A 13,620-nucleotide genomic window follows, 5' to 3' on the forward strand; every position below is an offset into this window, starting at 1 on the left:
GCAACGTAGAAGTCCTACTTAAAAGCGAAATAAAAAGGAATAAAGAAATTGCGAAAGTGCAAGCAAAGAAGTCCTACTTAGAACTTCTTAGCTTGCATCCGGATATTGCCAAAATCAAGCGACACGACACACAGCCTTGTCGCTAAACGACCCCCTCCCGGGTAGCCAAAGGGAGTTAATAAAAAGGCCTACCGCTAACGAACGGCGGGCAGTCTTTACCATAAATATTACGCGGGCAGTCTTTACCATAAATATTACGCGGGCAGTCTTGATCATTAATTAATATTACGCGGGCAATCTTTATTCCTTTACGCGAGTAATATCTCTAACAACCGCGAGTGTCAAAACGAATATCAATAATTATTATAATATTAAATAGCCACGCAGTCGGCAGAAATATACACGAAGAAGCGAGAGGCGAGTCTCGAGACCGAAACTCGACTCTAGACACGCGCACGTTAAGATAACTGTTATCGTGATACGCGACGCGAGCGAAAGTGCGGGAACATTGTAAATAAACCAAACCACAAATAAATCTGATATTAATCTATTTATTTAATGTGGAAAATGTCCGAACTATTTAAATAAAGTTCTCAGGCGGAGCCCGAATTCCCAAATTCCTTCCGGCAAACGATCCCAACTACCGTGCCTCTCCGGAGGCACAACATAATTTGGTGGCAGCGGTGGGATCTGCCGGGGCATCGCCAGAACTAAGCAAGACCTGCAAAAGACACGGTTGTGTTAAAAAGCGGGCACGCCAACAATCAATTCAATTGAAGTTGACGGACGGAAGCAGCAGCTAAGCTTTCCCCAAGACCTGCAAAGCACCCAGAGTGTAAACAGGACAGGCACGCCAGCACACGTAAAACGTAAGCTGACGGAAACTACAATCAACGGAAGACACCGCACGGACAACAGAACGAGCATCGCCACAACAGTTGTAGCAGAAACGTGAGCCGCCAAGCATCGCGACCTACGATAACTCTACAGACAACGCACCGACGCCGGACAACGACCGCCGTACGACGAGCATCGTTAGCCGTATCAGCCGCCGAGCGAAGGACTGCAGCGTCAGCAACCTACTGACCCAGCGAGCGATCATGCGAGCCGTTATACTATTGTAAGTCCGAAAAAATTTAATAAATATAATAGCGTGAATGTCGGAAGGTTCTAATATACCGAAACCGATAGCGAACCGATCGTGGTTACTGAGTGAACCAGCCCGACGAGCGATTAAATGAAGCTTAGCACCGCGAGAAAATCCTTATAACGTGCGAAAAAACTTAGAAACTCAATACTCGAGCGAAAGCGAGCCCGAGTTACCGGAAAACGTCGTCACAGAACGCGAATTTCCGTTTAACAATTTTGACGAAAGCCTATTCCCGCGTAATACGACTGACCCCACTGACGACACTCAACGCGAGACTAGACGTACGCGACCGTATATTAGTAGAACTCCAAGTAGAGTATTCCTACGGCGCGAATTTTCATTAACTTCCTACGAAAGCGATCTATTCGATCCGGAAGAAATTTATAGCCAACAAGAAAGTAATATGGCCGAATCGCGAAATCCGCAAGGAAACACTCCCGCGAACCCGCCACAAAGCGCGGTAGACGAGGAAATAGAAAGAATGCGACGATCTATTCACCAAATGGACCGAAATATAGTGGAGGCGGATCACACACCGCCCCACGAGAGAAACCGCGAAGAAAGAGGCGACGCGCACTTTCTCGAAATATTAAATGAAATACGCACTGAAGTAAAATCATTAAACAGGCGAGTAACGCGAGTAGAAGACGCGATTATGGAATTACCACGTCACGGATATAACCGCTCAGAAGACGGTAACGACGCGTTTAATGGAACATACGGACGAACCGCACGCGACATCAGAAGTCGACGAAGCACCGCTCCGAATTACTTACCGTTAAAAGAAGCAAGAGCAATGATTCCCGAATTTGACGGAACATCGCGACATAAGTTATTAGAATTTTTAAATGCATGCACGTACGCCGTTCAGGACATACATCCCGCGGGTGAAGAATCATTAATCCGAGCAATATTATTTACAAAACTGAAAGGAAAAGCCATGCAGGATTTCGAGACACGAAATATTCAGACGTTCGCCGAATTAAAACAACAACTCGAGACTTGTTATCAGTCTAAACAAAGTACTACGCACTTACAAATCGAGTTCAATTCCTTAAAACAAAAGCCGAATGAAACTGCGCACGCTTTCGGACAACGTGTTGATTTACTCGCGATGAAATTATATGATTCGATGATCGAAGGAAAGGAGCATTCCGCAACCTCAAAACGCACGATTCAACAAACAATCCAAGAGCAGGCGTTAATAAATTTCCAAATCGGGTTACACGACGAATTACAAGTGCTCGTACGCGCGCAGCGATATACGACGCTCGCTTAATAAAACGATTCTAAAACCGCGCAGCGAGACCATCGTAAAAGCGACAACAAATCAAAATCGAATAGGAATAGTACGAGCAGAAGAAACAGCTCCAGGAATTTACCTTGGAAACTGCTTAGTAGAACCTAAAGATTACACGTGTCCCGTTAGTATTATAAATACAACCGATATGGAAGTCGAGATACAGACGCCGAACGTCATCCTCGAAAACATAGAACGCGAGATCGAGTCTAAAATACATACGGTGGAAACAAGAAAAAATTTTAAGTATACTAACTCGAGATACGGACAAATATGACAACTACTACGCACGCAACATTTAAATACGGAAGAAAAACAGGCACTCCTACGGATATGCGAAGAATATTACGATACATTTCAGTTGGACGGAGAACCACTGACGTGCACCGCGACGGTAGAGCACGAGATAAACACGCGCGCCGACACCTCGCCGGTGAACACGAGACCGTATCGCCTTCCAGAAAAGCACAAAACGGAAGTAAATAAACAAGTGCAAGAAATGCTAAAAAATGGCATAATCCGAACAAGCGCGAGTCAATGGAACGCACCCTTATTGGTGGTACCAAAAAAGGCCGACGCATCCGGAAAACCTAAGCTCCGAGTAGTAGTAGATTTTCGGAAGCTAAACGATTTAACAATAGGCGATTCATTTCCACTGCCCAATATCACCGATATACTGGACCAGCTAGGAAACGCTAAATATTTTACTACACTAGACTTAGCGTCAGGATATCACCAGATACCGATGGCTGAGCAAGATAAACAAAAGACAGCTTTTTCAACGCCCTACGGACACTATGAATTTAATAGAATGCCGTTTGGATTGAAAAATGCGCCAGCAACATTCCAGAGATTGATGAATTCAATTCTAACAGGAATGCAAGGACTTAAATGTCTAGTTTATTTAGACGACATCGTCATATACGGATCGAGCCTAGAGGACCACAATAGAAGACTCAAGGAGGTACTACAGAGACTCCGAGAAAATAATCTAAAATTGCAACCAGATAAATGTGAGTTTTTGCGCAAAGAAGTAATTTATCTAGGTCACATTATTTCGGAGAATGGAATATCTCCGGATCCGTCAAAGCTAACCGCAATAAAAGAATTTCCGACGCCGAAGAAAGTAAAGGATATACAATCTTTCATAGGACTAGCCGGATACTACAGAAAATTCATAGAAGATTTTTCAAAAATAGCCAAGCCACTAACGAAATTAACAAAGAAAACGGAAAAATTCGAGTGGACAATGGAACAGCAAAATGCTTTTGAAATATTAAAAGAAAAATTAATGACTGCGCCAGTGCTAACGTATCCAGATTTCAATCAAGAATTCATAGTGACCACCGATGCTTCCGACTATGCAATCGGAGCAGTATTGTCACAAGGAAAAGTAGGTAACGACCGATCAATTGCTTATGCCAGCAGAGTTTTATCGCGAGCGGAGCAGAATTACAATACAACAGAGAAGGAATTACTAGCAATTGTATGGGCTGTAAAACATTTTAGGCCATACATATACGGTACGAAATTTAAAATCGTAACCGACCACAAACCATTAATCTGGTTATTTAATGTGAATGATCCCGGATCAAGATTAATCTGATGGAGATTAAAACTCGAAGAATATGATTATGAAATCATTCATAAGGCCGGACGAGCGAACGCGAACGCCGATGCACTGAGCCGCAATGTAACAAGAGAAGCGTATAAAACAGAAGAGGAAGAACGAGAAATCCTCGCAATAGAAGAAGAAACAAACTCCGACGAAGAAAAAATATACACAGAGGAAAACAAGAAACAGATATTATATGAATATCATGATGCACCCACAGGAGGACATCAAGGAGTTGAAAGCACGATAAAAAGAATCCGCCTAAATTATAATTGGCCAGGAATAACGAAAGATGTAGAAAAATACATCGCAAAATGCGAATTGTGCCAGAAAAATAAATTATCGCGAAAAAATAAAGTACCGTTAATAATTACGGATACGCCTACTAAACCTTTCGAAAAATGCGCGTTAGATATTGTAGGACCGTTAACAGTTACAACAAACGGAAATAAATATCTCTTAACATTCCAAGACAATTTAACGAAATTCAGCAAAGCGATACCGATTCCAAATCAAGAAGCGAACACGGTTAGCAAGGAATTTGTTACAAAAATTGTACTTGAACACGGAATACCGGAAAAAATTTTAACGGATCAAGGCACAAATTTCCTCAGCGAAATATTTAAAAATACATGTAAATTACTAAAAATAAATAAAATACAGACAACTGCCTATCATCCGGAAAGTAATGGCGCGTTAGAACGATCGCATCGAACATTAGCGGAATATTTAAGACACTACATAAACGAAGACCAGACAGACTGGGACGAATGGATACCGTTCGCAATGTTTACGTATAACACGACGCCGCATACAACTACGGGGTATACACCCTTCGAATTAGTGTACGGGCACCAAGCGGATCTACCTACGTCATTGACCGCCTAAACCGACATACAATTACGACTATTATGCGCAAGAATTGAAAGAAAGATTAAGGGCAACGAGTCAGCTCGCAAAAGAGCATATTAAAGAAGAAAAAATTAAAGCCAAAAAACAGTACGACAAAGGTACTAGAGAAATCAAATTTAAAGTCGGCGACAAAGTATTAGTATACGACAAGACGCTCCGACGCGGACGATCTAAGAAACTTGAATCCCTATGGACCGGACCGTACGTAATAATTGAAAAAAATTCAGACGTGAATTATACAATTAAGAAAGGAAGAAAAGCGGTTCGCATGCATACAAATAAATTGAAACAATTTATAGAAAATTAAAATAAGAAACGATTATATTCATATTATATACGGGAAAAATATTGTATATTAGAATAAGAAGAAATTTTGTTTTGCGAAAAACGTCACTTTTACACCTCCGTTTTTCTTTTTCTTACGGGGGAGGGATGTTATAGCCCGAACAGGCTATACACGAATTATTAAATATATTATTCTAAATACATATTATTTTATATGATTGCCCAACGTGTAACGCGAATACAGATCACGTTACGAGCGTTGACCGAACAAAGCGCTGACAACGCGAGCCACGCGCTAAGCCCGAGCGACCGTGCAATCATTTTATTGCGAAAACGCGAAAATCAGGGCAAGCGGAAGAAGGACATTGCGAAAATGCAACGTAGAAGTCCTACTTAAAAGCGAAATAAAAAGGAATAAAGAAATTGCGAAAGTGCAAGCAAAGAAGTCCTACTTAGAACTTCTTAGCTTGCATCCGGATATTGCCAAAATCAAGCGACACGACACACAGCCTTGTCGCTAAACGACCCCCTCCCGGGTAGCCAAAGGGAGTTAATAAAAAGGCCCACCGCTAACGAACGGCGGGCAGTCTTTACCATAAATATTACGCGGGCAGTCTTTACCATAAATATTACGCGGGCAGTCTTGATCATTAATTAATATTACGCGGGCAATCTTTATTCCTTTACGCGAGTAATATCTCTAACAACCGCGAGTGTCAAAACGAATATCAATAATTATTATAATATTAAATAGCCACGCAGTCGGCAGAAATATACACGAAGAAGCGAGAGGCGAGTCTCAAGACTGAAACTCGACTCTAGACACGCGCACGTTAAGATAACTGTTATCGTGATACGCGACGCGAGCGAAAGTGCGGGAACATTGTAAATAAACCAAACCACAAATAAATCTGATATTAATCTATTTATTTAATGTGGAAAATGTCCGAACTATTTAAATAAAGTTCTCAGGCGGAGCCCGAATTCCCAAATTCCTTCCGGCAAACGATCCCAACTACCGTGCCTCTCCGGAGGCACAACAGTGTATATAAATATATATAATATATTGTTTTATGAATATATGGTTTTGAATAATATGTTTATTATTATTATACTTTTTAAAAATTACAATAAAAAATTAATGCAATGCAACAGTAGTTGCAGCCTAATGAGTACGTCTTGATCTGGATATTTAAACATACTTATTAGGTAGCTTTAGTATTGCGTTGCACGTTGCAGGTCATAGTGAGTACCTATAGCTTAAGAGTAATTTATTTTGAAATTTTAAACGTTTATATTTTTGTGATACATATCGCAAATCATAATGTACATATCAAGGATAAAGTGGTACAATGTGTATTGCAATAAGAAAAATAAAATAATTTTAGCATTTTATTATATTTATTCTATATTGCAATTTCTATATTGCTCTGCTTACCAGAGAAGTTGGGTTATATCTGCAAGAAACACGCATATTACAATCATAAAAATTCTTTTTGATTGTAGTCTATATATATATATATATATATTAGGCATCCTAAATCCTATCCGATTCTGATGTTAAAACAGGGTTTAAAATGCCCAGACTATGAATAAAAAAAAATTTATAATTTTGAAACATGTGCTTTTTGAAGATATAACCTAACTTCTTAGATTGGATATAGAAATAACAAAAATATATATGAAAATATTTATCTATTTTATACTCAAATACATATTTAATAATATTTATAATTTAAGAAAGAAAGATTACCTTAAAAACGTTAATATTGAAGAAATGCTATCTTTCTGAAATCCAAAGCACGCAGTGGCACGCAGTTCACACTAGACACGGGGTCTCTAGTTCATACGTACGTTTCTTGCGCATGTGTGCGGCGTTCGTAAAATATCTAAAATGGCACGCTTGCTAGAGATTTTAGAGATATCTATGAAGAGATATCATAAAGAGCTCTTCTGAAAGATATTTTAAAAAAGATAACTTACTGATATCATTTCTAAGAAAATTTAATTAAGTCTTTAAAAAGTCCTCTTAAAGAGCTCATCCTCTCAATAATGCTCACTGGGTAGTATAATACATATTGATGTATAGAATGACATTTACATTTATTGCATTACTTAATGTATATGATACTATTTATTTAGAAATAAGAGTAACTTTTTAGTTTCATATTGTCAATATTTTTACTATTCCAATGATGCATGTTCATTTTTTTAAATTAACTATTTATGTATAGTAATATTGTTCGAAATAAAATAAACATGCATTTTAACATAAATAATAATTTGTTTATTTTGTCTGTCCCATATATCCTATATATGTAACTGGAATTTAGAAATAAACATACTTATTTTTAGCAAATGCTTTTTCTATTACAGCAGAAACATTTTTCATCATCTTTACATCAAATTATATTTATAATAGAGATTATATGAATATTTAAAAAAAACAAATTGTTTTAATATTGTTGTATTTATTGTGATTTTATCAATTTTTCATCGAATTTATTTTACATTAGTTCAATTCATCCACAAACATTCTATAATTTAACTTGACATGCTAGCAGAAAGCCACATTCCATCAACTTATTCGGCGCATGCGCTCTAACCTATGTATAAGTTTTGTATATAAAAGTTGGGTACATCTCACAGCAGGAGTTCACAGTCTTCTTCTTCTTCTTCTTTGGTTGAATGGCTTCGGGCCTGACCACACTGGCCCACACGGCCAAAACGAATAATGATGGAGACAGTGATGCTGTAGAAATTGTATCAAATTATGGCTTCAGATGTAAAGGTTACATTTCTTGAAGAAGGTTGCTAGGCATGAGATGATTCCCGCAGAAGGTGATGAGAGAAGCTTGAAGATATCAGGAGGAGGAGGCTTCTTGATTTTTTCCCTTAGTTTTTCAAGCAGGTTAGGCCTGTGATTTTGGTAGAGAGGACAAAACCATAGAATATGGTCTATGTCCTGTGATGGGTGTCCATAGTCGCATGCTGGCGAAGGTGTGATATGACAGCGAAATAGACTAGCTTGAAGGTTGTAGTGATTGCTTCTAATGCGACAAGCCGTGACAATTTCTTCCCGTTCGAGGCCAAACTTTATAAACCAGGGACGAGGGAGGAAAGAAGGGTATAGATTAAAATATTGCTTGCCTTTAAGATTGGCTTGAGCGATTAAAGTGCGGTTAGTAGAAGAGATGTAGTGAGTGCGTGCCAAGGAGTAGATGTCACTATGAAGTATGAGTTCCGAGACAAGTTCACCCGTGCGGATAGCTCTTTTGGCGAGAAGGTCAGCTGTTTCGTTACCTAGAATACCTGATTGGCTGGGGATCCAGATAATGGAGATATTGTAGTTTAAGAGATAGGCTAATCTAAGTCTTTCTTTAATTTCGAGAATTAAGTAGTTGAGGTCTCTCAGAGGTTTCGCCGAAAGGAGGATTTCGACGAGGCTTCGGGAGTCGGTGAAGATAGAGGAGTTCATTAATTTGTATTGAAGGATGTAGTCTAGACACTTAAGTAGAGCAAGGGTCTCCCCTGTGAAAATTGAGGCGTATCCGTCGATTCTATATTGTCGACTAGTATGTGGAGAGTGAGAGTAGAAGGCGAGGCCGACGTAGTCCTGGGCGTCCGTTTTGGAAGCGTCTGTGAAGAAACACTTCCTTTCTTGAATGAGATGCTTAAAGGTGGCCATGAATATTAGTTGCGGGAAGGGGACACTTTTGATTTCTTCGACGATTGACGGAGGAGTGATGTGAATGTCTATTGTGAAGAGGGAGGTTTCTAGGTCGTGATTGTACACGGGTAGTTGGTCAAAAGAAGCGATTTTAGATTTGTAGGGTTTGAATTTGAGGAATGTTCTGTATAGGATAAAGTTGGTAGAGATATCGAATTTGTTGTTGTTAATGAGGCTGATTTGGAGGTCAAAGAACTTGTCAATGACCAAGTTGTCATTAGAGGCGAAACTTTTAAGCAGAAATTTAGAGGCTAGATAAATGAGTCTAAATCTAAGGGGGCCAATGCCGGATTCTGCAAGTAGAACGTTCGATGGAGTTGATTGCCTTAGTCCGAGACACAGGCGGATAGCCTGCCTTTGGATTTTCTCTAATTTTTCTAAGTGGGAGAAGTTGTTGGATCGGATGTATGGAAAGCTATATTCCATTGAGCCTCTGATCAAAGTCTTGTAGATGTTGAGAAGTAGCACGGGGTTGGCTCCCCACCAGACGCCTCGCAATGATTTGAGAATGTTTAAAAGCTTGGTACATTTATTGGCTAGAAAATCCATATGTAGGTTGCCATAAAGTTTTGGGTCAAGCAAGATACCCAAAAATCTGTGGGATGGAGATGATGTAATTACCGAGTCCCGAAGGTTGATTGAGTAGGAGAGGGGACTTTTCCTTCGTCTAGAGAAAACCATTAGAACTGACTTAGTGGGAGAGATCTCGAGACCTTTAGAGTTCAGGTGAACTGCAAGTTTGTTGGCTCCTTGTTCTAGAATCTGTAGAGATCGGTCGATATTCGAGGACCTGGCAAAAATAGCTATGTTATCGGCGAATTGTAGGATTTCGCATTTGTTGTTGAGGATTGATTGGGCTTTGGAGATGTATATGTTAAAGAGAAGCGGGCTTAAAATTGAGCCTTGGGGGACTCCCCTATAGGAAAATAGGGTGCTGGAAATTTCTCCATTGATAACAAATTGTAATTTCCTCATGTGAATGAGGTTATATATAAATTGGCAGAGTTTGGAAGGGAGACCGAGTTCGATTAGATCTTCTATAAGGATGTTAGGAACAACGTTGTCAAAGGCTCCGACAATATCGAGGAACAAGCAGGCTGTAGGTTGATTGAGGGCAAAACCTGTATAGATGTCAGTAAGCAGTACACCGAGATTATCGTGGCAGGATTTTCTTTTTCTGAAGCCAAATTGTCTTGAAGGTAGAATTTTGTTTTTTTCCACCCATCATTCAAGACGAGAGTGAATAAGTTTCTCCGTTAGTTTTAGGAAACAGGAAGTAAGGAAAATTGGTCGGAATTTACCCGGGGAGTTTTTGGGGATTAGAAAAACAATAGATTGTTGCCAAGAGTCGGGGAAAATTCCCTCTTCAAATATGTTGTTTAGAATGTCTAGCAGAATTGGGAGGTATTGATCCGGCAAGAGAGAGATCATTCTATAATCGATTCGATCCGATCCTGGAGAGGACTTTATTTTGAGGTTTTTAATATGGCTGGTAAGTTCGGAAAGGGTGAAAGGTTTGTCGAACATCCTGCAGGATACAGGATGAGGAAAGTCGGTAGAGGAGGAGAATTGTTTGCAAAGGGCGGAGGGGGGACAGAGAGTTGAAATTAAGGTTTTTATACCTTCAGGAATCTCGAAGTTAGAAGAATTTGGAAAGGAAGGAAGGCCCAGATGTCTGGATTTGAATCTTTTGATCATCTTCCATAGGTGCTGAAGAGGGGTGCGGAAGTTTAGGGTACTACAGAAGTTTCTCCATCCTTTTCTCTTTGCTGATCGTAGAGTGCGTTTGGCTATTGCCTCCGATTTTTTCATGTTTAGGTAATTGGAGAAAGAGGGATTGCGTCTGTATAGTTTAAGAGCTTTCTTCCGATTGGATGAGGCTGATACGCATTCGTCATCCCACCACGGGGCGGGGAGAGAGGAACGCTTGGGAAGAGGAGGAGGAGAAAGAGAATTGCGAGGGATAGAGTTTTGGGAGCGGGTATGAATGGGGACTTGCTCTAGGATGTGTGCGGTGAATTTTTCGTATACTTCTATAGCGGTAGAAGGAGTGGAGATAGCACCTAATAGAGAGGGAAAGTTTTGGAAGATTAAAAGTGAATTGGATTTGATCAGGCTTTTTCATCTTAATTTTGTGAGAGAAGAAGGTATGTCTTTTGACTTTACAGTTTATTGAAATGGAAATAGGGAAATGATCGCTAAAGTGGAGGTCAGTAGCGAGATTCTGTAACTCCTTAACGACGAAAATCGCTATCGTTAACTATCGATATCGATGATTATCGCAAAAGGTTATTCTGTAACTAGCAGTTATCGACAACTCTCGATAACTTGAATCGTTGAATTCCGAAAATTGTCGATGCGATTGCGATCGATACCGGAGGTCTCGCTAAGCCGTTAACGATAATCTGTGTAATCGGTAATACGTTGATGTATGTAATGTATGCATGTTGTGTAATATATGTGACATGTGACATAGTGAATTAGAAAAGTTGCTGGATAAAATATAGCTATTACGGTAATAATACGGATTGAAAGTAAGTACAAGTTTTTCTGTTCCTTGAATCTTTAACTTTTGTCTAATAGTTTCCCATAAAATAATTTCTTAACTTTTCGTTTTAAGATGGCTCTTGGCTATCTTGCCTTAGATTTAATGAGAATGGAAGATCGTGTTCAACGCCTTAAACGAAGGACACAACGACAATTGTTGCGAGCAACAAAAGATCCATTTGATTTGACGAACAACGAATTTAGGGAGATGTACCGCCTAATACCGGACTTAATTTTCGATCTCATCGATGCATTAGAACCTCGATTGCAGCGAACAAGGATCACTGGACTGTCTACAGAAAAGAAAGTAATAAAAATTATAACACCATATATTTTACAATACAATGTATTATATATTTTTGTTTTCTTGGGAGTGTTTATTTTTATTTTTTTTTAATTTTTATTTGAGTTTGTTGATGGTATTCATATAAATTTCATATATTATAGGTATTATCGGCAGTGAGATTTTATGCAACTGGCTGCTTTCAACGTCCTGTGGGTGAGCAATGGGGCATTTGCATGAGCCAGACATCTATCAACAGATGCGATCAACGATTTAATATTTAGATAGTGGGTACAATTTCCTATGACTCTAGGAGCCAGGCAGCTAGCGAGAATGCAATTTCAAAATGCACGTCAGCCATTTGAAGGAGGTATAGGAGCAATTGACTGCACTCACGTAGCGATTCTTGCTCCCAAAGAGCATGAAGAAGCCTACGTTAATCATCATGGATATCATTCATTAAATGTGCAAATGGTAAATATTTAAATCATTGATTGGTACAGCGTGTTTTATGTATTAATAACTAATTACAATGTTTGATCCCTTAGATATGTGACCCGAATTTAAAAGTACTAAATGTTAATGCAAGATATCCCGGAGCACGGCACGATGCATATACAATATATGGAGTGCTTCTGCTGCACGACGAGTTATGGAATGCGCATACAATCGTGGTGAACGGAGAACATATCTCATTGAAGTGCGACTTTTAAAGTCCCTCCAAACCTTAAACTTCTTTTATCATATGTATTTTGTATATTGTATATATTTTATATTTATCAAAATACATATTTATAGATATGTGACATTTTCCAATTGATGAAGTTGTTGTGTTTGCACTTTGTTAAAATTAAAAATCACAAACTAATCTGTAAGAGATTAAGCGAGAAAGCAAAGCTAAATATTCTTTCCGAAAGAAGAATCGTTCGATATTTTCCGGAAAGATGTAAGGATGATGGACTTATTATAAACATATAATATAACCACTATATACACTATATACACTATATTTATTTACAACAGTCTTGCTCGACAGCGAGAATTTTATTCTTCTCCGCGAGAGACACTCGATAGCGGCTATTCTCTCTCGCTTCCCACCAATGATAACTCAACCCAGAGTTACCACAATGCTAAGACGTTCATAAATTCCCTCAAAAGTGACTAGATTTTAACTGCTTAAAATCTGACTACGTTGCACATCTATCGAATTATTTCGATGCATCTGTAACGAATTTTGCATCGATTATAATCGTTAAGGCCACGTTACAGAATCACTTACAATTACGATCGTCGATCGCGCAAGCGACAATTGTCGGTAGCTAACGATAGCGATTTTCGTCGTTAAGGAGTTACAGAATCCCGCTACAGAGAAGACTTTCGATTCGCATAAACAGTATAGTGAAGGAGACGCAAAAGATAAGTCGATGACGGACTTGGCTTGATTTGGACGGGTAAGGAAGGTGGAGGAGCCGTCATTGAGACATATGAAGGAGTGATCTGTAGCTGAGGCCAGCAGAGCTGCTCCCGAGCTGTCTATGCGGTTAGAACCCCATTCCGTGTGATGACTGTTAAAATCCCCGATTAGAAGGGGAAAAGGGTGGGTATTGGCAAAAATGAACAAATCATTCCATTCCGAGGCTCGGAGGGGGGATTGGGGAAATCTGTAAATTGAGGTGATTTGGAAGCATTGATTTCCGATTGGAAGAATCAAGGATTGGGATTCTAGTTTGTTGGGAATTTGAAAGCAGTCGTTTAAGATTTTGAAAGGAATGTTTTTTTTAACAATTAGGGCGAGCCC

General features: G+C 39.3%; 1 pseudogene; it reads left to right on the top strand.

Annotated features, from left to right (window-relative positions):
- Positions 1 to 11,612: 11,612 nt before the first annotated feature.
- Positions 11,613 to 13,264, top strand: LOC138936422 (putative nuclease HARBI1; annotated as a pseudogene).
- The last annotated feature ends 356 nt before the right edge of the window (positions 13,265 to 13,620 follow it).

Source organism: Polyergus mexicanus, unplaced genomic scaffold, assembly GCF_030449975.1.
Source record: "Polyergus mexicanus isolate NDT 795.1 unplaced genomic scaffold, iyPolMexi1.0 SCAF_9, whole genome shotgun sequence".
Lineage (NCBI taxonomy): Eukaryota > Metazoa > Arthropoda > Insecta > Hymenoptera > Formicidae > Polyergus > Polyergus mexicanus.